This window comes from Sinocyclocheilus rhinocerous, unplaced genomic scaffold, assembly GCF_001515625.1.
Source record: "Sinocyclocheilus rhinocerous isolate Xijiao unplaced genomic scaffold, SAMN03320098_v1.1 scaffold478, whole genome shotgun sequence".
Lineage (NCBI taxonomy): Eukaryota > Metazoa > Chordata > Actinopteri > Cypriniformes > Cyprinidae > Sinocyclocheilus > Sinocyclocheilus rhinocerous.
In genome coordinates, this window is record NW_015651483.1 from 1,578,642 (window position 1) to 1,586,799 (window position 8,158).

An 8,158-nucleotide genomic window follows, 5' to 3' on the forward strand; every position below is an offset into this window, starting at 1 on the left:
ATATTATATATATATTTTTTTTTCAATTTTGTCAGATGATTCATAAAATAATTTTTTAATATAGTATTAAAATCTAGGTTCTAAAGCATAAATCAGTTTAATAAAGCTGAATCTGTCATTCAGGATGAATGCTTTAATAAGGTCTTTCTGGCTGTCTGTAATCTCAAGCATTGGGAATATTTTAAGGCCGTCTAATTAAAGGCTCACTCGTATCAACACAATGACTGGCACATTCTCTACTTCATCCGTCTCTATTCTTCTCTGTTTGAATTTTAGCCATATCAAGGCACAACATTGAAGCTCTTTGGCTGGTCGGTCTGCCTTCCTCCAGCATATTTGTCTTTCTATGGCAGCAGCACAGCCCATGATGTAAGCAAGGTCTCTGAGACAGACACAGATAGGTCACGGTCAGGCTTTTCCACTGCAGATGGCGTGTATCATCAGAGATTCACTGTGACATACAGCAACAGCATTTACACTGCTCTCTGATAAACGCTCTCTGGAGACTGCAAGCCAAACCCAGAACACTCAAGTTCTTCACTCCATAAATTACCACTTAAATAATAGGATAGATATGAATTCTTTGTAAAATAAGCAAGAATCTCTAATATAATTAAATAATGATCTTTGCTCTGTATGTATAAACCTATTTTTGGTATGTCATTGCAATCAACAGCTATTAAACTAAACTATACAACTCAAGTAACTGATATGAGAATATAAATATACTGTATAATATATATTGTAAAAAAAAAATTCACGACTTCTTTGCTGATGCCTTTGATATTATTATTAGTTAACTAATGCAATGAATTTCATACATTTGTAGGTCAGTCCAAAAACTCTTTAGGCACTGTATGTTTGTGTCGCTACTGTGGGACTGACCTAAAAGCACCCCAACCCCAAAAATCACAACCCTTAACCTTTTAACTGTAAAGAGGTAAAGACCATCAGATGATGGTGTGCGAGGGTCTCAGCGAGCCAGGGTAGTGATGAGGCTGGCACACATTTCGAAGAAGTCCATGGTGTGGCTGCCCTGCCGCGGAGCCAGCAGAGGTGTGCTCCCGGTCAGAGAGCCCGGCAGAGAGCTGCTCAGCTGGGGCATCTCAACAGCCACGGTCGCAGAGTCGATGCTGAGGCGTGGTCGATGGAGGCCGGCTGTAGAGCCAGAGCGCTGGGGAGTCGACGACCCTGACTTGAGCTCGATCGTATCGTCTGAAAATGAGCAAAAGACTTTTTAAATTTTATTAGAGAGATATTGTGAGGAATAACAGGCTGGATTAACCCTACATCGCCCACATGAGCTCAATGCATCTAGGATAGAGGAACAACTAGTATTTATGTACAGGCGACAAAAGAGACAAAAAGCAGATATTTTACTGAAATAATAAATGCCAACGATTTGTGGAAGCATGGAAGAATTTGTTCGCATTAAAACAACAGAGGATTTTAAAGTCTATTTTTACAAAATAGGAGTATTATTTCTGTTTCTCTGTAAAAATATACTGTCTTTCTAAAGTTTGGGGTCAGTAAGATTTAGTTTATTGAAAGAAATCAGTACTTTTATTCAGCAAGGACACATTCAATTGGTAATAAGTACCCGCAAAGACATTTATAATGTTAAAATAAAAAATAAAATAAAAAAGTATTAATGCTATGCTTTTGTTTCTATTCATCAAAGTATCATAAAAATAACTGTATCTCTGTTTCCACAAAAATATAAATCAGCACAACGGTTTTCAATATTGAAAATAATAAGAAAAGTATCTTGAGCAGAAAGTCATCATATTAGAATGATTTCTGAAGGATCATGTGACACTGAAGACTGGAGCATTGACTGCTATGCCATTACTGGAATTAATTAAACTTTAAAATATATTAAAATAAAAACAGTTCATTTAAATTGTATTCCTATTTCACAATATTACTGTTTTTGTTGTATTTTTGATTTAAAAAATGCTGACTTGGTGAGCATAATTTTTCAATATTTCATTAAAAAAAAAAACTTACCAACCCAGTTCAGTTTTTGTTGTTTTCAAAGTACATATTTCGCATATATTAATTTTTTTTCAACATAGATCCTAATTTGTTTTGCCTTTAGTACACAAAGCCTAAAGTCACAGAAAGCCAATTTAAATTAAACTAAAAGCCTATTCTTCTGGAGAATTACTTAACAATATTATTATTTAATGCAACTATAATTTTATAATATCATACTACTTTTCTTGTACAGTAAAAGTAGATCTCTGTACAGGAAAATAAATAGCTGCCATTTTATTTCAGCAAGGGCATCCTCATTTTTTTGGGGATTTTCTTGGCATTAAAAAGTCTGAAAAGACCGACAGATTGATGCTCACCATCAATGCTCTTGAAGTCGAGCAGGTAGCTACGATTGTCCACCTGGTAGAGCTGCAGACTCATCTTTACCAAATTCCCAGTGACAGGATTCTTCCGGCGCACTCTCAGGTTATCATACTACTTTTCTTGTACAGTGAAAGTAGATCTCTGTACAGGAAAATAAATAGCTGCCATTTTATTTCAGCAAGGGCATCCTCATTTTTTGGGGGATTTTCTTGGCATTAAAAAGTCTGAAAAGACCGACAGATTGATGCTCACCATCAATGCTCTTGAAGTCGAGCAGGTAGCTACGATTGTCCACCTGGTAGAGCTGCAGACTCATCTTTACCAAATTCCCAGTGACAGGATTCTTCCGGCGCACTCTCAGGTGATAGGGGTTCACCACCTAAATCCCACCACAACCGATACAATAACACATCTATATTCTCACTAGTCCAACAAGAATATCTGTGTGTTTCTGAGCCACTCACTTTCCATTCATACTCCAGCTGTTTCATGGCACGATAAACCTCAGCCATGATGTCGTAGGGTTTGCTCTGGCTCCGTATGCCAAGGTGCCATTTTGCTTTCTTTACCGCCAGCGGTTTGGGTCGAGTGGTGTTGAGGGCGTCCAGAGGGCACCGTGCCTTCGGGCTGTCGGCCAGGAGCGGGGGCATCCGTTCGGGGTGAGGTTTGACCCCTGGTGGCAGAGGCATGCCCTCCTCCATGAAGGAGCAGGTTGGGGGACTGGAGGCCAGGTAGAACTCGCTGGCCTGGTTCATGATGCGGCGGTTGTCGATGATGAGGTGGTACGCCACGGCCAGCTGGTCTTGAGGGTCTCCGCTGTAGAGGCTGCTCAGTACTTCGGCTTCAGTGCACTCGAACTTCTCACACACCTCGTGCACGGCCTCCTCGTCCACCACTGTGGCGTCGTACGAGGGGTCCTCAGGGAAGAGGTAGCAAGGAAGGTCCTGCTTAAACCACTCATCCTCTCTGTCATGCAGGAGGGAAGAAAATAAAAGTACTGTAAAATACAATAAAATAGTACTGTATTAATCGTGTATTTATTACACTACTAATTGCACAACATTTATGTTTGGATTTTAAGAATTATTAAGTATTATTCATGTTATATATTGGTTATATTATTTATATAATTTTTAAGGGTTAGTTCAAGTCAAGACCAATTTTTTTATTAAATTTTTTTTTTTATAATATATATATATATACACCTCACTATGTAAAAAAGGAAAAGGTTTTAATTACTATATATATATATATATACAGTGGGTACGGAAAGTATTCAGACCCCCTTAAATTTTTCAGGTGGATGGATTATCTCGGCAAAGGAGAAGTGCTCACTAACACAGATTTAGACAGATTTGTGAACAATACTTGAGAGAAATAGGCCTTTTGTGTACATAGAAAAAGTCTTAGATCTTTGAGTTCAGTTCATGAAAAATGGGGGCAAAAACAAAAGTGTTGCGTTTATAGTTTTGTTCAGTGTATATATATATATATATATATACATATATACATTGTCATTATATATATATATATTTCAATTTTTCACACATTTCAGCCTGGGGAACAGCGTCTATTGTGCGGATTGTGCTTTCAACGTTTTATTATCAAACATGTCCCGCAATTTAGCAACAGTATAAGATGGCCTTTTTTCAACAATCACTGATTGTGCTGATTCTGACTTTAAGTTTGGGTTTTAGGGAGGAACGAATGCGCACCGCTGTTATACTTCATATTCTGTGCAGTGGTCAGTTCACACTGATAGAAATTAATCTTTTCCAATAAGTTTTAACTGATTTTTACATTTTATGGGCATTTTGACCTTTATAAAGCCATTTTTTTCTAAAAGTGTCCATTATCTTTTAAATCCAGATATTTAAAATCATTTCAATAATAAAAGATACTCTAAATGTGAAATTAAAACCACCAGTAGGTGGCAGCAAGTCACTGTTAATAAGTGAGTCATTGCGACTGAACCGAATCATTTAAACAGTTGATTCATTCGAAATGCTTTTCAAAAGAAAACCCACCACTTCAAGTTGACTTTGCACCGGGCCATTCTCTGCAGACTTATTTAAATATTGTGCGGGAAAGAATACCGGGTTTCGGTACCCATTCCTACCTGGGTGTGGCTAGTGAAATTTAATTTATTACTTCTAAATTACGTTTTTTGACCTCAGAGAACAGTACAAAATAATAATAATTTAAAAAAGGCAGTTTACGACCCTTTAAAAAATAAGTTCAAGAAGTGTTATAACTAATAACCTGATGTCTTTGATAGTAGCTCTCTTTAGTGGGTCCACTTGCAACATGAGCATAAGTAGACTGGCCACTGAGCGGTTGAGGTATTCTGGGATGTAGAAGACCCCTCCACGGATCTTTTTGAAGAGTGTGGGCACGTGCTCGTCATCAAACGGCAGAGTCCCACAAAGCAGTGCATAGAGAATGACGCCACAGCTCCAGATGTCCACCTCTGGACCAGCATACAGCCTAAAACACGACATATAAGTTACTGAATGAGTATGTGTGCTTCTACATTGTCTCTACATGTCTATCAGTCTGAATGAAGCTGAAGTTTCCAGCAATGTAAAGAACAAGAAGACAATCAGTATTACATAAAAAATGTATGAAGGCCTGATATAATATTTATGTGCAGTGTATCCATGCAGTCCATACTACAAAGCACACAGCTAGCTATGGTTTGCTGGACTGCTGGTCCTACAAGCCAGACCTTTGACTATCAGAATTAAATGAATAGTTTAAAAATGAAAATTTCATAAAACTGACTTAACCGCGGGCCATCTAATATATAGATGATTTTTTTCTTCATCTTAACAGTTTGGAGAAATTTTGCATTACTTCACTTGCTCACCAATGGATCCTCTGCAATGAATGGGTGCTGTCAGAATGAGAGTCCAAACAGCTGATAAAAACATCACAATAATCCACAAGTAAACCACACCACTCCAGTCCATCAATTAAAGTCTTGTGAAGAGAAATGTTTTTGTGAGAAACAAATCCATTATCATGGTGTTTTAACTTTACACCATCGCTTCTGGTTAAAATACTAATCCATAATAACGCTTCCTCTGGTGAAAAGTCCATCCCCTGTTGTTCTCTCACATCAAAATCCACAAACATATCTGTTTAGAAGTGTTTTGGATTGTTTTTGCTTGTAAACAGTGCTTGATCCGTGCATATTTCTCTCCTGATTCAGACGAGAAACCAATATTATGGATAGAGGATATGTAGTTCAGCCCGAAGCAACGGTTTAAAGTTAAAAAGTCGATGGATTATTACAAACACACAGCTTTTCACTTCATAAGACATAAATTGATGGACTGGAGTCGTGTGGATTACTTGTGAGTTGTGAATTGTTTTTTTTTAATCACCTGTTTGTACTCTTATTCTGACTGCAATCATTCACTGCAGATGATTCATTTTGTGAGTAAGTCATGCAAGTAATTAAAAAAATATGGTCCAAATCTGTATCAATGAAGAAATAAACTCATCTATATTTTGGATGGCTTGAGGGTGAGTAAATTAGCAGCAAAAGGGCTGTTCCTTTAAGTATAGCACATATCAACACTTTTTGTATGTACATGAGCTGGTTGACTATAATAAAATTGACCTCACCTTCCTGAGATGACCTCTGGTGCAGCGTAGTTTGGTGATCCGCAGCTCGTTCTCAGGAACTCTCCATCTGACATCATGTTTGACAGACCTGACAAGCAATGCCACACAAATATACTTAACACAGACAGTTTGATTGGCCAAAACTACTCACACAAGTAAATAAAATGTATTTCAAGGCGGGTATAAATACAGTGAAACCCAAACAAGATTTGACAATCTGGGAATTGTAATAAAAAATAGTAAAAAAATGTATCAAAGGGGTCATATGATGCGATTTCAATTTGTCCTTTCTCTTTGGAGTGTTAAAAGCTCTTGGTGCATAAAGAAGATAAAATTAAAGCATTTTTACTAGTGGTCGCAAACATTTGGACCCCACTGTATATAGCTCAACACATCTAGCTGCAGGGCAGATTAATGTATTTTTCTCTTTGCCTCTTTTCTGTCTGTGCTCTTCTGTGGATAATCAAACACCATGCCTCATACAAACCACATGAGTGGACGTGCGCTGAGATGATCTGCTGGAAAAGACGTCTCGCTTCTGTGTCCTCCACCTGCACATGAGAGACACAACAGAGAGATTACTATATAAAACATTATCCTAAAAACAACTATTTTGTTCTCTGTGGGTTTAAGCTGTATGTATTGTATTTGATACATGGCAAGTCTCTAGAGCAGTACTTTCCTAAAGTAATAGCAAGAATAACTTTTATATTGTTAATAATATTTCAAAATGACAATTTACTGAATTTAAGGAACTTGTGCTTACTTAATAGTTCATATATTATGTCTAGAAAAATTATGTTGAAAATCTGTCGAATGTGATACAGCAGCAATTAAATCAAATTAAATTAAATTAATTTGTAAAATAATAAAAGTAAAAATTACATTCTTGATGTATTTAGAGTGGGATATTTATATACACATTTGTTACATTTGTTATGCACAGCCTGCATCATTTTTAAAATGTCACATATTTTCATAAATACAAATACAAAATACATGTATATATATATATAAATACAGGTAGACATTTCGATCTTAATAAAATATACTATTATTTCATATGTCCGACATATAACTCGTTATAAATACCTTAAATGGTTAAAATACTACTAACTACTATTAATATTTAATTTTCACATGATGATGCTAAAATATGGATAACTTTTTAAATGGCAGTAAAAAACTGACCCAATTTACCTGAATTATTCCTATAACCAAGAACATCATGTCATCAAAACATAATTCAAAAAGTTGGTTAAGTGTTGATGAATTAATACTCTAAAAATAAAAAGCCTCCGATCAAATTTCACCATAGTCAGCTGTGTGTTTGTGCGTGCAAACTAAACAAGTCCTGCAATATGAACCGTCAGGTTGTGCCATTGTAGGCAACCCAGATAACACAAAGACTGAGCCCTATGGATGAACTCCCTGACCCTTCCCACGAACACTTCACTGGATCAGCTGCTGTTTGGATAAACTGGATCCCCATAACCCCAACAGGTTTGGAAGACTCAAAGGTTAATCCATGCTCAAATCCAGACCAGAGCCACAAAAGCAAGTAAAAAGTCCCGAGGCTCATAAAGCAGCTTTGGGCTATTAGGTGACCAACACAAAAATAATAAGCCATATTTAGTAATGGGAAAGTCATGTTTCCATAATTGAATATGATGTTAGAAGAACGCTAGTTTGAGAATTAATTGTGATGTTCATTCAATTTCTAAAGCAAGTATGGCATGCAGCTTTGTACACAATGTGAGAAAGTCACTGGCCTTTCCCATGAATCTAAGAGCCTTTTAGTCTGCAGCTGACTTTATTTGTAAAAGCTTGACAAATGATTCTTACCCTTCCATGCTTACAAATATAGTCAAAGAGTTCCCCTCCAGACACATATTCCATCACCATGAAGAAGTCTGTGGGAGTGCTGATCACCTGATACCTGCAACACACCAGAGAAGAGAACCACAGAAACTTAACAAGAGGCTTTAATGTTGATGCTTTCAACATACAGCAATATAATAGAGCTCAACAAGAAGAATAGCCAATGGCCCGAAGGACACTGTCTTGATCATATGCATTTTTTATTTTTTAAGTTGTTAAGTTTTACATTTTATAGCTTAATTTAATTTAATTTAATTTAATTTAATTTAATTTAATTATT

The 8,158-nt window shown here is 36.6% G+C and overlaps 1 pseudogene; it reads right to left on the reverse strand.

Moving 5' to 3' along the window:
* Positions 1-769: 769 nt before the first annotated feature.
* LOC107712880 (5'-AMP-activated protein kinase catalytic subunit alpha-2-like) overlaps positions 770-8,158 on the reverse strand; it is a 19,617-nt pseudogene continuing 12,228 nt past the window's right edge.